Genomic DNA, 20,588 nt, shown 5'->3' with positions numbered 1-20,588 from the left:
GGTGAAGATAGCTGATGTGCCACTGGCGCTGTTATTCCCGGACGGAGTGGTTCTTGAGGATTCCGCTGTCAGATCACTGTTTCCAGGTGTCAAACTGACCTTCCTTCACATGTCACATTTTCGCAGATGCAGCAAACTTTTTCTAGATAAGTTCTATCCCCTAAGAGACCCCACAGTGTTTGAGAGTGCCCTGCTGACTTACACTAACAAATCTAGGAGTCTCTCAAAAGTCCTTAATTTATGTGATAGCGCTCAACCTCTTCGCACACCAAATTACTTACTGTCGTGGGAAAGAGAACTGCAGCTCACATTCTTACAACCAGAAGCTCACTTCATTATGAACAATAGCAGAGGCTTCTCACGATGTGTACGTTTGCAAGAATCACAATACAAACTCACCACACGTTGGTACAAAACCCCTGACTTTCTGTATGTACACAAGCTTGCAGATACCAACGTATGCTGGAGATGCAAACAACACTTAGGAACACACTTACATATTTGGTGGTCCTGCCCCCTGATTGCTCCGTTCAGGAACAAGATTAGACAAGTCGCGGCCAAGATCTTAGGAGTGCCCATAGATTTGACACCAGCGAGTGCCTTGCTGAATTGTCCTACCCTACACTGCTCCCCAGGGAAAAACTCCCTTTTAACTCACTTAACAATGGCGGCCAAACAGCTGATACCTCTGAAGTGGTTGCAAACTGCACGCCCCACGATAGAGGAATGGTACACAAAGGTCCAACAGATCTGTAAGTTTGAAGAGTTATCTAGTAAAATTAACAGACAGGTCGAGATTTTTCACAAAACATGGGATCTGTGGCTGAAACACATGGATGAATATACTGTTCAAAGTAATGTACAGATGTAACGTATGGATTCATTGTGGTGACATTTCTTGCCTAAGTATGGGATGGGTCACCGTATTGGAGATTTCTGTTACCCTCTACATTCCCCCCACCCCCCCACAAACTTCATCCCTCTCTACATATCCTTTTTTACGATGTACACTTAATCTAGCCTACTGGCAGTCCCCGCAACTGAGGGACATATTTCTACATAGTTAACAAGTTTATAATTGTTCTGTATCTGTTATGCTTACCTCTGCTTCGTCAGAGACTTTTTGTTTGCTTTGAATTCCTCTGGTTTGGCTTAAAGAAAAACCAATAAAACCTTGATTGAAAAAAAAAATTCTTGTTTGAGGTATCTTTGCCCATTCTTCCTTACAAAAGTCTTCCAGTTCTTTGAGATCTCTGGGCTGTCTGTCACGCACTGCTCGTTTAAGGTCTATCCATAGATTTTCAATTATGTTTAGGTCAAGAGATTGTGAAGGCCATGGCAAAAACTTCAGCTTACGCCTCTTGATGTAATCCCCTGTGTATTTCGAGGTATGTTTAGGATAATTTTCCATTTGTAGAAGCCATCCTCTCTTCAACTTCAGCTTTTTCACAGATGGCATCAAGTTAGCATCCAAAATTTGCTGACATTTTATTGAATCCTTTTTTCCTTCTAGTCATGAGATGTTCCATGTGCCACTGGCTGCAATACAACACCAAAGCATGATTGATCCACCCCCATGCTTAACAGTTGGACAGAGGCTATTTTCATTAAATTCTGTTCCCCTTCTTCTCCAAACGTACCTTTGCTCATTCCGGCTAAAAAGTTCAATTTTAACCTCATCGGTCCACAGAACTTGCTTCCAAAATGCATCAGGCTTGTCTATATGTTCATTTGCAAAGTTCAAATGCTGATTTTTGTTGTGAGGACGTAGAAGAGGTTTTCTTCCGATGACTCTTCCATGAAGACCATATTTGTACAAGTATCTCTTTATAGTGGAATAGTCTACCACAACTCCAGTGTCTGCCAGATCTTTCTGGAGGGATTGTGCAGTCAAACGTGGGTTTTGAATTGTTTTTCCCACAATCCTGCAAGCTGTTCTGTCTGATATTTTTCTTGGTCTTCCAGATCTTGCTTTAACTTTCACTGTTCCTAATGACTGCCATTTCTTAATTACATTCTGAACAGAGGATATTGACATCTGAAAATGTTTTGCTATCTTCTTATAGCCTTCTCCAGCTTTGTGAGCGTCAACAATTTTCAGTTTCAGATTTCTAGACAACTGCTTAGAAGAACCCATGGTGCTGATTGTTGGGGCAAGGTCAGATGAGTCGGAGGATTTCAAGGGCAATGGTCAGATCCTCCACAATATTAGAAGCCCGGGTCGAGAGGAACTATGCTGGGAGTCGGGCTTCTGGTGTTTGCTATTAACACTGGCAGACACCTGTGGAGATGCAAGCACTCCAGGGGAGGAAGGTGCTGCGCCATCTTGAATGTGGTGTCTGCCCGGGGAGCATAGAAATCAGTAAGTTTTTTTCGGTTTATTGTTCACTCCACCTCTCCGGCGGGTGGACATGTTGAGGAGGAGGGTTTCCAAGGGTAGATAATGGTCGGTCACAGACGATAAAGAGGCTCATGTCGCCGTACTAATTGCTTAAAGCCCGGAGCTCCGAGATCAGGCAGCCATTTTGCTCCGTGGCCAGGCCACGCCCCATAAGAAAATAATTCATATAATTTAATTTGTCATGTTTTTTTGGCTTACATTTTATTGAAATTTCTAAACAATAGTTTTTTTTTATACAAAACAATGTTGTGTAGAACTTTTGAGCAAAGAGCAACATATGCAAGTACCTTACTCCACCTTTAGGGCTTTTTACCCTCTACTGACTTCTGCATTATTAACCACAATCCCTTCCAATAGAGCAAGAAATGTTATTTCAAACAATGTAATTCATGAAACAGGAATAAAAAAATGGAAACTTGAAATTCAGACCACAAAAACAAATACATTTTAGAGGTATATAAAGGATTTACAGCAGAATAAGGCATATACTGTAGATGTAGAAGTGGCAAAGAGTTTACTAGATATCCCAAGGTCTATTTCAAAGTCCTGTTTTGGCTCAGTTTCTTCTGTTGTTTCGGTGGAAAAACATTAAAGGGTGTGCTACATGAGCTGTGGTGACTGTGAGAGGGAATACTATTTATTGATAGACCTCCAGGTGTAACAGGCATAATTGGTTTTGCATATGTACTTTTCATCTTACTAATTTGTTTGATTTTTTTTCACAACCTTGAAAAAAAAAAAAACTGTATTTTTTTCCTCATAAACCTATCCTGAAGAAATGACATTATAGAGGGGATTTCCAAAAAGTTTCTTCAACTTGTCCTGTGCCCACACATTTGAATAGTCAGTAAATTAGTAGTAAAGCATTTTAAAAGATCTCTAGTAGTAAAGCATGTTAAAAAGATCTCTAGGTTCACTTCAACTTCTGCTTCCCAACTAAATTTACTCTTTGAGACCGGTCAATGTTCAACTTCCTAACACAGTGTTCTATAAATCATTGCAATTTTTTTTCCTGCTTCCCCCTTAAGAGTACGGTCCCACATACCTCTTACGCAGCATATTATACAATGCACAAAATCTGCTGCTGCGTAACCCCCAATCACCATACACACAGGGCTTTCTAGCGGCAAACTTATGTGTGCAGTGAGTTTTGGAGGCGGGGCTGCGTGTCACAGTTACACTGGCGCACAGCCCCGCCTCCAAAACGTACTGCACACATAAGTTTGCCGCCAGAAAGCCCTGGGTGTATGATGATCGGGGGTTACGTAGCGTATTTCCCACTGCAGCAGCAGATTTTGCGCAGTATGAAATAGGCTGCATAAGCAGTATGAGGGAACGTAACCTATATAAATACTCCTTAATAAAATGATTACATATATCAAACACTTTATATTCTGTGTGCACTTGTGCGCATTATATTACTGTAAGAATCTCAATTTATGACTATTCCCTAACCCAAACTTGGTTTTCAATCACTTAAAACTCAACAACTTCCTCCATTCACTATTTGTTCCACTCTCATTATACCCTGTAAAATTAAAGATTATTTATATGCACAGTTCACACAGTATGTTTTTTGAACAACTGTGTTTTGTGTAGGATTTGGCCAATGGACTTTAAATTGTCACTGTATAAGCATAAAATGGATATATGAGGTGTGTTTTTAGATTTATAGTCTATGTTTTTATTAGAGTTGCACTTTCTTGGTTAGCACCTAGCACTTTAATTTTTACTCTAATGTGACTGACAATTAACCTAATATTAATGGTTCATTTCAATGTACTAGTGATGATTATAGAATAGAAAAAGGGCATAATTTATGACCCGGTACTGTTCTGCAGTCACTATGGGCTTTGAGATGTTGGTAAACTAACTTCTGTTGCTACGCCAGGTACATAACTGACTGAATAGGGCAGGTCAATGTGCACATGAAGTGTTGATGAGACGCATTTTCCATCATTTATCGGTTGGCTGCGATCACATAACATCTCACACACAGGATATAAGTAGGGAGGTGGTGTCTTAAGTTATCATTTCCTTTGAAAAAGATCAGCAAAACCTGCAACGAGGTTGTCTGAGAAGAACACAAGTCACTACATGATGGTTCATTCCTTTCTTTACTATTTACCATGCTTTTAGATTGATGCCACTTTATAATTACATTTATTATGTGCTGTTATCACTTGGCACTTTGCTGTGATTTATGCTGCAATTTAATGTTTAGATTATATTAGTTAAGTGTGGTGACTTCAGACACCAACGTTTATTGGATCCTTGCCTATGCCTCTTATGTTGGAGACATAATGTTTTATTTGAAGGCAATAAAGTTGTTTTACGTTTTTATTATATTGGTTAAGATTCTTTTGCTCTAGTTTTCCTTTTGAAAGGAACTGTAGTTAATGGTATCAATAAGTGTTCTTTGGGTGAGATTTCATCCAAATGTTAGACAATTAATACATATGGCTCTTTTTTTTTCTGGTGTTGCTAATGCATCATTATATCATGGTTTTCGTGAGGGAGTATGGCACAGGCTTGGTAGCCAAGTGCATTTCATACCTGGCAAGTGCCATCTGCTTTCTGCTGCCAACACCCTCCATTAACCTGTTAAGGAGGCTGGGCATATGGGTACTCCCTTGCTTCCTGGTATTTGAGGACGCAGGGCATACCTGTACGCCATGGTCCCATTACCAGGGTTTAAAGCGTTCTAACTAGCTGAGCACGCTTCAGACCCCGTGGGTCCCGGTTGCTATCAGCAGCCAGGACCTAGGGTTAATGCCGGACATCGCCGATGGGTCCGATGCCCAGCATTAACCCTTTAGACGCTATGATCAAAGTTGATTGCAACATCTGAAAACTATCCTGGCAGCTCAGTGGAGCTGATCGGGACCATCACAGTGACATCGCGATGTCCCGATCAGCTGAGAGGATGGCAGGAGGGCCCTTACCTGCCTCCTTGCCGTCCCATCGGTGCTCTGATGTCCCCAGCCAGCCATGGTAGGTTGGAGCAACAGAGCACTGATAACACTAATCAATGCTGAGCCAAAGCTTAGCTAAAAAAAAAAAAAAAAAAAGTACAAAATTGTGGTCACTTAATATACCATACAAAATTTATAAAAAAGCAAGTAAAAAGTCCCATCAAAACTAAAATGGTACCAATAAAATCTACAGACCACGGCACACAAAATGCGCCCTCACATAGCCCCGTATGTGGAAAAATAAAAAAGTTAGGCTCCTTTCACACTATATTATTGTTCCGTTTAGGAACTTCCGTCAGAAGTTCCTTCACTATTTTGGGGAAAACCGGCCGTTACAAAACCCCTGGCAGCCGCAACTAAATCGCATTGCAGCCTATGAGGTTTTGTAACTGCCCATTTGCACCCGTATATGCCCGTAATTCCTTACAGACGTTATATAGTGACGGGACATCGTGGCGGAAAAATTACTGCATCCAGTAATTTTTCCGCCACAATGTCTCGTCACTGTTAAACATCCGTAATGAATTAGGGGCATATACGGGCAGTTACAAAACCCCATAGGCTGCAATGCGATTTAGTTGCGGCCGTCAGGGGCTTTGTAACGGCCTGTTTTCCCCGATATAGTGACGGAACTTCTGACGGAAGTTCCTAAACGGCACAATAATATAGTGTGAAAGGAGCCTTATAGGGGTCAGAAGATGACAATTTTAAACTAATTTTGGTGCATGTAGTTAAAAAAAGTTTCTTAATAGTAAAAAAAAAAAAAAAATGTAAAAGTGGATGGGGAGCTGCACACTATAAATGTATAGTTTAACTGAGCCGAGGTGCTGAGATACACTTTACCCGTAGTGCCAAAAGAAACTAGTAATACAATTGAGAAATTCAGACCTCTAGGCAAAGTTAGTATTTTGTGCGATGTATAATAAAAATAGAGTAAAAAAATAGTAGCAGCTATTGTGGTTTGTAGCAGTCTAATGCGTAAGGAATGAATACGATGAAATATAGCGTTGTGTAGATTGGCACGGGTGCTGGTGCTCACAGCACACCTGGCCTGGTAGAAATACCTGCAGTCTTCTTAGGTGTTTGTTCCGTCTTTGTTGTGGATATCCTGGCATGTTGGTCTGTGGTGGCAGATGGCTCGGAGCTGCTTCTGGCCCTGGATGGATGAGTTGACAGCAGCGAGGATGTGGGATCGCGGGAATATCCAGATCACTCGCTACAGCCGCTTCCTCGTGCTGTGGGAGTTACTCAGTGAATAGTGGTCCACTGGGCAGGGGACTCCAGCACTTGAGAATGGAGAATCAATCCTTGTCAAGAGTTAGAAACGGCAAAGTGGATTGCTGGGTGATAGCTAACAGCTAGACGTGTTTCGGGGAGAACCCCCTTTTTCAATGGCAAAAGTGGGAATGGCAAAAGTGGGAATTTCCCACTTTTGCCATTGAAAAAGGGGGTTCTCCCCGAAACGCATCTGGATGTTAACTTTCACCCAACAATCCACTTTGCCATTTCTAACTCTTGACAAAAATTGATTCTCCATGCTCAAGTGCTGGAGTCCCCTGCTCAGCAGACCACTATTCACTGAGTAACTACTGCAGCGAGTGATCTGCATTTCCCCACTCCCGCGATCCCACATCCTCGCTGCTGTCAACTCATCCATCCAGGGCCGGACGCAGCTCCGAGTCACCTGACACCACAGCTCTACATGCCAGGATATCCACAACAAAGACGGTACAAACACCTAAGAAGACTGCACATATTTCTACTAGGCCGGTAGTGCAGTGAGCACCAGCACCCGTGTCAATCTAAACAATGCTATATTTTATCGTATTCATTCCTTACGCATTAGACTGCTACAAACCACAATTGTATTTACAGTGCTGCTACAATTTTTTACTCTATTTTATTATACAACATTTTACAAGTGATTCTAACCTTTTCCTTGTCAAAGACTGGTACCATAACTTTAAAACCATTTTTTGTGTTGCATTATGCTATACTGCTTTTAACCTATATATATATATATATATATATATATATATATATATATATATATATATATATATATATATATATATCATTATCTCTGTAGCAAGGGCCCTGCTCAGAGACTGGATTTTATTACCGACTACATTGGCAATATATTTGAATAAAGCAAATTATATTTACTGTATATACTCGAGTATAAGCCGACCCGAATATAAGCCGAGGCCCCTAATTTCACCCCAAAATCCCAGGAAAAGTTATTGACTCGAGTATAAGCCTAGGGTGGGAAATATATCATCCCCCTGTCATCATCCAGACCCCCATCATTAATACCCTCATCATCATCACCCTGTCATCATCCCCCCTTCATCATCACCGCCTGTCATCATCCCCCCTTCATCATCACCGCCTGTCATCATCCCCTTGTCATCATCCCACACCCCCCCTTCATCATCCCCCTGTCATCATCCCACACCCCCCTTCATCATCCCCTTGTCATCATCCCACACCCCCCTTCATCGTCACCGCCTGTCATCATCCCCTTGTCATCATCCCACCCCCCCTTCATCATCCCCTTGTCATCATCCCACACACCCCTTCATCATCCCCTTGTCATCATCCCACACCCCCTTCATCATCCCCTTGTCATCATCCCACACCCCCCCTTCATCATCCCCCTGTCATCATCCCACACCCCCTTCATCATCCCCTTATCATCATCACCACATGTCCTGCAACACCAGACAAGCGCACCCTAACGTCCCGCCGAACGGAGGTGAGTACAAAACTAAAGGGGGTGGGGGGTCTGGATGATGTCGAAGGCCGATGGCTGCCCGGGCTTGCTGGGAGTTGTAGTTTTGAAACATCTGGAGGTCCGCAGGTTGAAGACCACTGAGAGAGGAGAGTTCACTCAAGTATAAGCCAAGGGGGGTGTTTTCAGCACGAAAAATCGTGCTGAAAAATTCAGCTTATACTCAAGTATATACGGTATATACCAGCCACATCTCCCATCTCATTTTTTTCCCACACACACACACTAGCACAAAAAACTAACTGTGCCTAGAGGTCTGAATTTCTCAATTTTATTTCTAAAATAAAACCTACATAAATTGGGTATCCTTGTAACCATAAGGACCTGCAGAATAAAGATAAGATGTCATTCTTACTAAAAAAAAAAATGCACTTTGTAGAAACCTCACAAATTAAATTTCACCTCACAAATATTTTTTTTTTGTTTCACCACAGATTATGTTATAAAATAAATGATGTCATTCCAAAGTATGATTGGTGATGCAAAAAACAAGCCCCTATATGGGTCTATAGATGCAAACTTGAAAGCATTATGATTTTTAGAATGGGAGGAGGAAAAACTAAATGCAAAAACGAAAATTAGCCATGTCCTTAAAGCGTACCTGTCAGATCACTCAAAAAAACGAAACTGTTATATGTTGCTCAGTATCTCATCCTGATCATGTACATGTAATTTGTATGTGTCTGTGATCTACATTTCTCTCAGAATTAGCTTTATTTCTAAAATACCTTAATACTATCCACCAGAAGCAGGGTGGCGGGTACTCACTGTGATAACCACTCCCCCTCCCTCTCCTCAGTCCATTGCTTCCCAACTAGGGTGCCTCCAGCTGTTGCAAAACTAAAACTCCCAGCATGCCTGCACAGCCAAATGATGTGTGGGCATGCTGGGAGCTGTAGTTTTGCAACAGCTGGAGGTAGTCCCCCTTTATCTCACACACACAGGTTTCATATATTCTTACACATACACATTAGATAGACACACTGATATACACACATACATATATATATATATATATATATATATATATATATATATATATATATCCACACACACACACACGCACACACACAGGCTTCATATATTCTTACACATACACATTAGATATACACAATGATATACACACATACATGTATATCCACACACACACACACACACACACACACACATGCTTGGGCACGTCTGCACTGCATGTTTCTGCCTCTCTCATTGATGTCTGCTGTGTGATAGACCGCAGCAGTCTTCCTGCCCCTCCACCTCCCCTTCTCTTCACATGAGTCTCTGCAGTGTGTACAGCCCCTCCCCCCTCCAAAACGTCCCGGAGTCCAGGACGAAGCAGTGTTCACAGAAGCACTGAATGCATTCCAGGAGGCAGAGGGGGCAGTTCTTTGACTGGATTTTTCAGTATGAAATACTGAAAATTTTCTAATGAAAGCAATTGCAAAACCTATTGGTTATACATGCTTTACAACACATCAAAAGTTTTTATATCTGACAGTTCCTATTTAAGATCAAAATGTCCTTAGGGGCTAATGTCCAACATTGAGATCACACCAATCATTGAAGTCTGTGGTCTCAAACTGTGACCCTTCAGATGTTGTAAAACTTCAACTCGATGGCTGTCTGAGCATGCAGGGAGTTGAAGTATTTGTAACATCTGGTAGGCCACAGCTTGAGACCACTGATTTAAGTGTTACTCTCATTTAGACAACTGCAGTCATGCAGACAATTAAGTGAAAAGCATTGGCTCTTTTCAATGTATTATTGATCTATGTAGAATAGAAGATTCTGGGGTGCCAACTAGTGTTGAGCGGCATAGGCCATATTCGAATTCGCGAATATTCGCGAATATATGGACGAATATTCGTCATATTCGCGAATATTCGCATATTCGTAATAGTCTCATTTTATTTTCGCATATGCGAATATTCGCGCATGCGAAAATTAACATATAAGAAAATTTGTATATACAAAAATTAACATATGCGAAAATTCGCATATGCGAAAATTAGCATATGCACATTTTCGCATATGCGAAAATTCGCACACCAGTCTCACACAGTAGTATTAGAGCCTTCTTACACCACATAAGCTGAAAGCAGAGAGGGATGATCACTGTGATGTCTACTGTGAAAAAAAAAAAAAAATAATAATAATATTCGTAATTACGAATATATAGCGCTATATTCGCGAATATTCGCGAATTCGCGAATATGCGATATTCGCGAATAAAATTCGAATTGCAAATATTCGCGAGCAACACTAGTGCCAACATTCAAGAAGCCCATGTCCTATGGCAGGCTGTAACAACAAAAGTCTGATCAAATAGATTAATACAATGCAATAGTAATTATCTATCTATATATATAAAACTCAACATGTGTATATATGTATGTATGTATGTATGTATGTATGTGTGTATGTTCCACAAAAACTTTCAAACGGCTAAAGATATTAACATGAAACTTGGCACACATGTTACTTATATGTCAACAACAAACATAGGATAGGGGATTTAACCCTTACTCACTCCCATTTGCCAGAGGCGGGGCTTATGTTTAAAGTCCAATGCAAGTCAATGGGAAATATATGTTACTGCAAAACTTCCAAACGGCTGGAGATATTTCCATAATACTTGGTCACATGCTATTTATATGTCCACTTAAAATATAACATAGTTAATTTAACCCTTAACTACCCCCATTTGTGAGGATCAGGGTTTTTGTTTAAAGTCCCATGCAAATCAATGGGAAATGTATGTTCCCATATAATTTCCGTATGGCTGGAGCTATTTCAATACCTGGTACACATATTATGGGTCGGGATATGAGGACAGGAATGGAAGTCGGGATAGGAGGTCGAGATAGGAGGTGGGGATAGGAGTTCGGGATAGGAGTTCGGGATAGGAGGACGCGATAGGAGGTCTGGATAGGAGGTCAAGATAGGAGGTCGAGATATGAGGACGGGAAAGGAGGACGGGATAGGAGGATGGGATAGGAGGACGGGATAGGAGGATGGGATAGGAGGATGGGCTAGGATGTTGAGATAGGAGGACGGGATAGGAGGACGGGATAGGAGGACGGGATAGGAGGACGGGATAGGAGGATGGGATAGGAGGTCAGCATAGGAAGTCGAGATAGGAGGTCGAGATAAGAGGTCGAGATAGGAGGTTGAGATAGGAGGACGGGATAGGAGGTCAAGATAGGAGGACGGGATAGGAGGTCGGGATAGGAGGTCGGGATAGGAGGTCGAGATAGGAGGATGGGATATGAGGTCGAGATAGGAGGTCGAGATATGAGGACGGGAAAGAGGACGGCATAGGAGGTTGAGATAGGAGGACGGGATAGGAGGTTGGGATAGGAGGTCGGGATAGGAGGTCGGGACAGGAGGTTGAGATAGGAGGATGGGATAGGAGGTCGGGATATGGGGTTTTGATATGACAACAATATATGAGGACTGCATATGAAGTCAAAAGATTCCTCCTTTGTTTATTTTCCTCCCCAACAAGGATTAGGAAGGAAAAACCGGGCAACGCCGGGTACTCAGCTAGTATAATCTAGATATCTATATATTTTACCAATTGCTTTTAACCCCTTAAGGACTCAGGGTTTTTCCATTTTTGCACTTTCGTTTTTTCCTTCTTACCTTTTAAAAATCATAACCCTTTCAATTTTCCACCTAAAAATCCATAGTATGGCTTATTTTTTGTGTCACCAATTCTACTTTGCAGTGACATTAGTCATTTTACCCAAAAATGCACGGGGAAACAGAAAAAAAAATCATTGTGCGACAAAAACGAAGAAAAAACGCCATTTTGTAACTTTTGGGGGCTTCCGTTTCTACGCAGTGCATATTTCGGTAAAAATTACACCTTATCATTATTCTGTAGGTCCATATGGTTAAAATGATACCCTACTTATATAGGTTTGATTTTGTCGTACTTCTGGAAAAAATCAAAAAATCAAAAAATTTATACGTTTAAAAATGTCATCTTCTGACCCCTATAACTTTTTTATTTTTCCACGTACAGGACGGAATGAGGACTCATTTTTTGTGCTGTGATCTGAAGTTTTTATCGGTATGATTTTTGTTTTGATCGGACTTTTTGATCACTTTTTATTCATTTTTTAATGGTATAAAAAGTGACCAAAAATGCGCTTTTTTGATTTTGGAATTTTTTTTGCGCGTACGCCATTGACCGTAGGGTTTAATTAATTATATATTTTTATAGTTCGGACATTTACACACGCGGCGATACCACATATGTTTATTTATTTTATTTTTTTTACACTGTTTTATTTTTTTTATGGGAAAAGGGGGGTGAATCAAACTTTAATTAGGGAAGGCGTTAAATGACCTTTATTAACATTTTTTTTTTACATTTTTTTTGCAGTGTTATAGGTCCCATAGGGACCTATAACATTGCACACACTGATCTCTCATCCTGATCACAGGCGTGTATTAACATGCCTGTGATCAGTGTTATCGGCGCTTGACTGCTCCTGCCTGGATCTCAGTCACAGAGCAGTCATTCGCCGATCGGACACCGAGGAGGCAGGTAAGGGCCCTCCCGGTGTCCTGTCAGCTGTTCGGGATGCCACGATTTCACCGCGGCGGTCCCGAACAACCCGACTGAGCAGCCGGATCACTTTCACTTTCACTTCTAAAGGGTTAATACCGCACATCGCCGCGATCGGCGATGTGTGGTATTAGCCGCGGGTCCCGGCCGTTGATGAGCGCCGGGACCGACGCGATATGATGCGGGATCGCGGCGCGATCCCGCTTCATATCGCGGGAGCCGGCGCAGGACGTAAATATACGTCCTGCGTCGTTAAGGGGTTAATGGTTCCCCTGTGAAGACTTAAAGGTTTAAAAAAGCTATTCCAAACTCTGAAATTTCAGATTTTTTGGTCCCATTACAAACCCGAAAAAAATAAATTAAAAAAAAAAGACAATTTGATAAGTTTGGTTGTCACCCTCAGCTCCAGAAAAGGTACACTTTGCTTTTATACCCTAACAGTTATTCGATAATTTATGTTGCTCTTGCTATAAATGGGCACGGTCAGATCCAAAAACATTTTATATGTTGAAGACCTTTTGTAATATGATTGTTTAAAAATGTTTTGAATGTTTAATAAAGAAAATGGCTTCAGAAAATCCCACCACTAAGGGTCCCCATACCTACTGGGACACTAACCAGTCCTTTAGCAGCATTAGCTTGTCCATGAGTCATGGACAAAAGAGGACTCATGGACAAGGATGCATGAGCAGACACAGCAATCACCTCCCACCACCACAAGGAAGGGACACGCCCCTTCCCCTAAGAGAATTTAAAGTCATGTTATACAGATAAAATGTTTCCACCTAAAGGAGTAATTTTATGTATTTTTTTGTCTTCCCTTGTTTAAGATAATTAGAGGCAATAAAAATCTTAGATACTGTACAAGTCATTGGTTAATAGTGCACGTGCGCTTTATAATTAGGAACAGTTGCACTTTGGCTTCTGGAACATAAACAACTTAATCTGTATGTTGAACTTTCTCTTTCATCAGCAGATAGTACATGACTTGACTTTAGGCGCATGGCTTGGCTGCATCTCTGCATTTAACTTTTTCTATTCCATTATCCTTTCCTACCGTTAGAGGCTAATGAAATGAATGCACTTTCATCAGCAGTTGAGGCTGAAAACATTAATAAAAGCAATGACTCCTAACACAGATACATTCAGGTAATGTGTATTTGTGCTGGCTGTGCATGCATACCAGAATTCAGTGGTGTGGTATGGGGAATTTATTAATTGTGTATCATCTCCTATATTTAACCTCAAGCTCTATAAATCAAACTATGACATTAGTTTATATTACTTCCTAAATCTTACTGCAGTAATTCTCCTTTTGCATTTGTATGGTTACTATATTCATCTAATCCTAATTCATGTGGTATTATCAAGAAGACAAACTATTGTATATGAAACTATATTGTGAGTTGATATTATGAAATAAGAAGCAATTATTTCTTTGTTTTTCAGGAGGCACATATCTATTAGTTATTATTGTCTGATAATTTCTCATCACATTAGTTACATGCCATGGATTTATTATAAATTGTAACACAGTTTTGTCTAACTCTGCACAATATCAGTATCTCTTGGGGAAAAAAAACCCTATCACAGAAAACGAAACCTAAAACTTACCCTTTATTTGATATATCATAAAATGTAGAAACCTGTCTGGCACCATTGTGTTCCCATGTGTGCTCAGACCAGGTATGTACTACTATGCCACAGCTACTGTGCTATACTGAGGGACCCCCCTCTTAGTTTGTGGTTTTCTGAGGATATTGGTCAGTAAAATGAGTTGGAACTAGAGTTGAGCCAACTCAATCCTGCCAAATACTTTTGCAAAACTTAATATAAGTTAGTAAAATAGTGCTGGCCTTGTGAGAGAATAGGAGAAGGAAAGAGGTACACAGGGCCTCAGAGTAGTACAGAATACCTTGAACATGGAAGGAAGGATCACATGACCTAAGGTTAGCCAATTACCTTGCAAGAAGGAGGATTGATCACCTGACTTTGGAAAAGCCAATAATGGCTTTCGTACAGCTCCCAGATGATCAGAAGGCTGTATATGGGTGGGTCTTAGGCACCAGAAAAGTCTATGCATGCACATGCAGTGGCCTTTTCAGGGAGAGCACCTGTAAGGAGCAGTGTAGAGAAGGCTTGTACGCAAAGGGTGCAGTATTTGCCCACAGCACCAACATGGATTTATCTAGACTTTTTAAGGCATTTGATATTGTGCCACAAAAAAGGTAAGTACATAAAATGAGGATCATGGGACTAGGAGGACATATGTAAATGGGTTAGTAACTGGCTCAGTGACAGGAAGCAGAGGGTGGAGATCAATGGAACTTACTCTGGTTGGGTGACAGTTACAAGTGGGGTACCACAGGGTCAGTACTGGGTCCACTTCTTTTCAGTATGTTTACTAATGACCTTGTAGAGGGATCATAGAGTAGAATTTCTATATTTGCAGATGACACTAAGCTGGGTATTGTGTCCAATTCTGGTCACCTGTATATAAGAAGGACATTTATAAACTGGAAAGGGCGCAGAGGAGGGTGGCAAAGACAATTAATGGTATGGGAGGAATACAGGACCAAGACAGGTTCTCAAGTTTGCGGTTATTTAGTTTAGAGAAAAAACTTCTTAGGGGCGATTTCATCACAACAGACAAATATTTGAATGGACAATACAGAGATCTTTCTAGTAATCTTTTTATCATCACAGACAGGGATTCTTTACTGTAAGAGCGGTGAGACTTTACTGTAAGAGCGGTGAGATGATGTTGTGATGTCTGACTCGATAAACAAGTTGTTTGGATGTTTTTCTGGAAAAAAATCTAAAATCACAGGTTATGGATACTAGATGTATGTGGATAGGGATTTATTCTGATGCCATATTGGAGTCATAAAGGAATTTTCCTCTGTCATGGAGTAATTAGCATCAGCCTCATGTTTTTTTTTTCTTCCTCTGGATCAATACAGTAGGGTTTCAGGTTTAACTCAATGGACTCTTGTCTTTTTTTTTTTTTAAACCTTACAAACTATGTTACTATATTACAATGTTCTTTCAGGGAACAAATTTGTGGGAGGAACAGTGTGTTTGGCTAAAAAGTGTTTTAAAAAAATATGCCCAAACTACTTGCTTAAACAAAGAAAAAAAAACTGTACTTACCGCTCTTGCTTTACTGCAGCTCCTGTTATCGCAGTGCCCAGTGTCCACCAGGCTGCACTTCCTGGTGCTGTGGTCAAAATGTCACATTGCCGCTGAGCCAATCACTGGCTGAGAAAGGACACCACATCGGCCAGTTACTGGCTAACTGGAACATGATTTATAGACCATGGGACCAGAAAGTACAGCGCGGCGGACACCAGGCTCCATGGTAACAAGATGCAAAAGAAGTACAGGTTTTTTAGTTTAAGTGGTCAGCCTGGGAATATTTAAAAAATGTAAATAGAAGATAGAAGTAGCACTGAATACTACAACAATATTTCAAAGTAGTGTATAGATAGTATACTGCAGACATTGTGCTTTATTTGTTCTGTCAGGGCAAAATCAATGCCAGTTTTTGTTTTGTTTATGGTACACTTGGGGAAAAAGAAGTGAAGGCAAGGATTTTGTATCACTTTCGAGCACAGCTGTTCAAGTGCAAATTCAAGTGTGTCAGTTTTTTTTGTAGTGACACAAAAAGGATGGTAAAATCATTGAAAAAAAAGCTTTTTAGGAGTTTTGCAAACACATTGTCTGATCCAATATTCAAGGATGGCAGTTTTACTTAGTGGAACACAAATAGCTTGCAGAGCGGTGCAAGAAAGAAGAGAAGTCTCATGACAGGAGCCAGAAGCCTAGAGACCCGGGGAAGGGAGTATGTTTTTTTTTTTTTTTTTACAAAAAAAAATAAAACATTTATGTGGAAAAATTATCTACTACTTATAGTGGACAACTATCTACACTGGGGCCTACCTACAGGTGGCACCCACCTATGATTCAAATTTCAAATGTCAAATTTAACTTTTTGCCATAATTTGGGCCCACCTGCACCCACACATTGTTGGCATCTGAGGCTGTGCTGCTTCCATCTGCTTTTGTGAATATATATAGATATATGTGTGTGTGTGTAAATACATTTTTTGTGTAGTAATACCCACGTGGGTTTGTGACATATCCATCGCTAGCATAGTTTGATTTTCTGATTTTGCACTATTGCCAACAGTTGGGCGGCTGCAAGGGATTTATCCCTGCAGGACTGTGTCTGTAGCAGATACCTGGCCTGTGCACATTTGAAGTCATGTTGTTGCGGGACAGTTGTGTGGTGTTTGTTTTTAGGTTTTCTGATATATTGAAAATATTGAACAAAAGTTATTATATGATGCTATTTCATACTTAAAGCAACTATAAATCAATTATTTAAATTTGTTAAATGGGCACTGTCTGATATAAAAACTTTTTATATGTCATACATCTTGGCAAAGCAATAGTTTTATTCTAATATACCTCTTTAACATTTTTTCACATTTTATTAAAGAAGACTGCCTTTTAAAATCCCACCACTAGTAGTTCCCATACCTCCTGGGACACCGATGAGTCCCACAGCAGCATGAGTGTGTCCAAGGGTCATGGACATGAGATGGCTGATTGACAAGGCTGCAGAAGGAACAAAGCTTGCAGCAATACTACTGTAACAAAGAGTATTACCAAACATGTGCCTCCAGCTAATACAAAACTATAACTCCAAGCATGCCTGGACAGTCAAAGGATGTCTGGGAATGCCAGTAGTTCACATCAAGGTGTATGTGTAGTATTGTATCAATATGTGCAATATGTCTTTGTTTCCAAGTGTATAACGGCACCAGAGAATGAATGATATTTTACTGACCATCAATTTAACCTTTTTTGCTAAGATTTTAAATGTTGATGTTCCATAGCAGCATTCTTGTAAAATATAGATCTGTTTCATATGGATCCGTGTTTACCCCTATATTCAGTTTTAGCTACTAAACAATAAAGTCACAGGTTTTAACCTACATGTTATTCCACTTCCCAGCTACTGAGAACTTTGCCTGAAATACATCTGTAACTGCAAATCCTTTCAAATCTGCTCACATAGAAAAAGAAGATTGTGGTTTTGGTGCCACCATGAAACTGTAATGTGCAACTGCAATTCTGCTGTTAATGTTAAAGCTGCTTTGCTCCAACTTACAAGATCGGTCTTTTATGTATGTAACATCAACAAGCTAATGGGAATTTGCCAAGCATTTAGGCTTTGCGTGCTATGTGATATAATGTAATGACCGAATAACCTTGAATAATTATTGAAGGTTAAACAGATAAAAAGATCTGATGAAGTTTCATTACAGGCATCTTGTACAGGATTCCACAGACTGCACAAGAATGTTTAGGGCTAAATACAGATTATACAAAGGTCATTATATGTTATAAGAAAAGAAGAGATAGCTGTGTATATTATTTCTGAAGCTAACCACAATCCCACACATCACTACAACTATCTGCTGTATAACTGATAGTAATGATTATTTAGACTGTATATAAAATGGGTTCTGGACAGAGCTGTGTCTGTGGATCCCATAAAAAGAAAGAAGTTCCAGCACTTGAATGTTCAGGATAAAAACATGTTATTTATTCAATACAAAGGCATAAAATCAATAAATTTAGCTGTGAAGTATAAAAACATGGAAATGGAAAAACATTTTTCTACATGTGGCAGACCTACATGTTTCAAGCTTTTTATCAGCTCTTAATGAAACATGTAGGTCTGCCACATGTAGAAAAATGTTTTTCCAATTCCATGTTGTTGTTTTTTTATACTTCACAGCTAAATTTATTGATGTTATGCCTTTGTATTGAATAAATAACATATTTGTATCCTGCACATTCAAATGCTGGATCTTCTATTAATTTTTGGTATCTGGAGTTTTTTTTTTTTTTTTTTGTCTCAGGCACAGGTGAGCTGCATACCCTTTCCTGTTTGTGTCCATCCCATACAGAAGCACACAGGGTCTCTGTTAATTTAGTCTATGGAAGCTCTCTTTTAGTATCTAATCCATTACAGCATGCTAACATTTTTTCTGTAGGATTGTATATAAATCCATGAGAATACAATCTGTACACCCTGTACGAAATGTCCCTGGGAGATACTTAGCTACAGTATGGCCCAACAAAGGGGCAGACACAAAAATAAAAGAAAACCTATATAAAAGTGTTTAACCCCTTAAGGACCGGAGGTTTTTCCGTTTTTGCATTTTCGTTTTTTGCTCCTTGCCTTTAAAAAATCATAACTCTTTCAAATTTACACCTAAAAATCCATATGATGGCTTATTTTTTGCGCCACCAATTCTACTTTGTAATGACGTCAGTCATTTTGCCCAAAAATCTATGGTGAAGCGGGAAAAAAAATCATTGTGCGACAAAATTAAAAAAAAAACGCTGTTTTGTAACTTTTGGGGGCTTCCGTTTCTACGTAGTACATTTTTCGGTAAAAATGACACCTGATATGTATTCTGTAGGTCCATACGATTAAAATGATACCCTACTTATATAGGTTTGATTTTGTCGGACTTCTGGAAAAAATCATAACTACATGCAGGAAAATTAATACGTTTAAAATTGTCATCTTCTGACCCCTATAACTTTTTTATTTTTCCGTGTATGGGGCGGTATGAGGGCTCATTTTTTGCGCCGTGATCTGAAGTTTTTAACGGTACCATTTTTGCATTGATAGGACTTATTGATCGCTTTTTATTCATTTTTTCATGATATAAAAAGTGACCAAAAATGCACTATTTTGGACTTTGGAATTTTTTTGCGCGCACGCCATTGACCGAGCGGTTTAATTAATGATATATTTTTATAATTCGGACATTTCCGCACGCGGCGATACCATTTATGTTTATTTTTATTTTTATTTACACTGTGTTTTTTCTTTTATGGGAAAAGGGGGGTGATTCAAACTTTTAATAGGGAAGGGGTTAAATGATGTTTATTCACTTTTTTTTTGCACTTTTTTTTTGCAGTGTTATAGGTCCCATAGGGACCTATAACACTGCACACACTGATCTTTTACATTGATCACTGGTTTCTCATAAGAAACCAGTGATCGATGATTCTGCCGCATGACTGCTCATGCCTGGATCTCAGGCACTGAGCTGTCATTCGGCGATCGGACAGCGAGGAGGCAGGTAGGGGCCCTCCCGCTGTCCTGTCAGCTGTTCGGGATGCCGCGATTTCACCGCGGCTATCCCGAACAGCCCACTGAGCTAGCCGGCATGCTTTCGGTTTCACTTTAGACGCGGCGTTCAACTTTGAACGCCGCGTCTAAAGGGTTAATAGCGCGCGGCACAGCGATCAATGCCGCGCGCTATTAGCCACGGGTCCCGGCCGTTGTTAGAGGCCGGGCCCGAACCGCTATGACGCGGGGCCACGCCGTGGCCCCGCGTTATAGATCGGGAGTGGACACATGACGTTCCAGTACGTCATGTGTCCTTAAGGGGTTAAAGGGGTACTCCGGTGAAAACCTTTTTTATTTTAAATCAACTGGTGGCAGAAAGTTAAACATATTTGTAAATTACTACTATTAAAAAATCTTAATCCTTCCAGTACTTATTAGCTACTGAATGCTACAAAGGAAATTCCTTTCTTTTTGGAACACTGGTGACGTCACAAGCACAGTGCTCTCTGCTGACATCTCTGTCCATTTTAGCAACCATGCATAGCAGATGTATGCTAAGGGCAGCATGGTGGCTCAGTGGTTAGCACTGCTGCCTTGCAGTGCTGGGGACTTGGGTTCAAATCCCACTAAGGACAACAATAAATAAAGCGTTATTATTATTATAATAACGTCAG

Source organism: Hyla sarda, chromosome 1, assembly GCF_029499605.1.
Source record: "Hyla sarda isolate aHylSar1 chromosome 1, aHylSar1.hap1, whole genome shotgun sequence".
In the NCBI taxonomy this organism is placed as follows: domain Eukaryota; kingdom Metazoa; phylum Chordata; class Amphibia; order Anura; family Hylidae; genus Hyla; species Hyla sarda.
Note: the sequence above shows the minus strand (reverse complement) of the source record.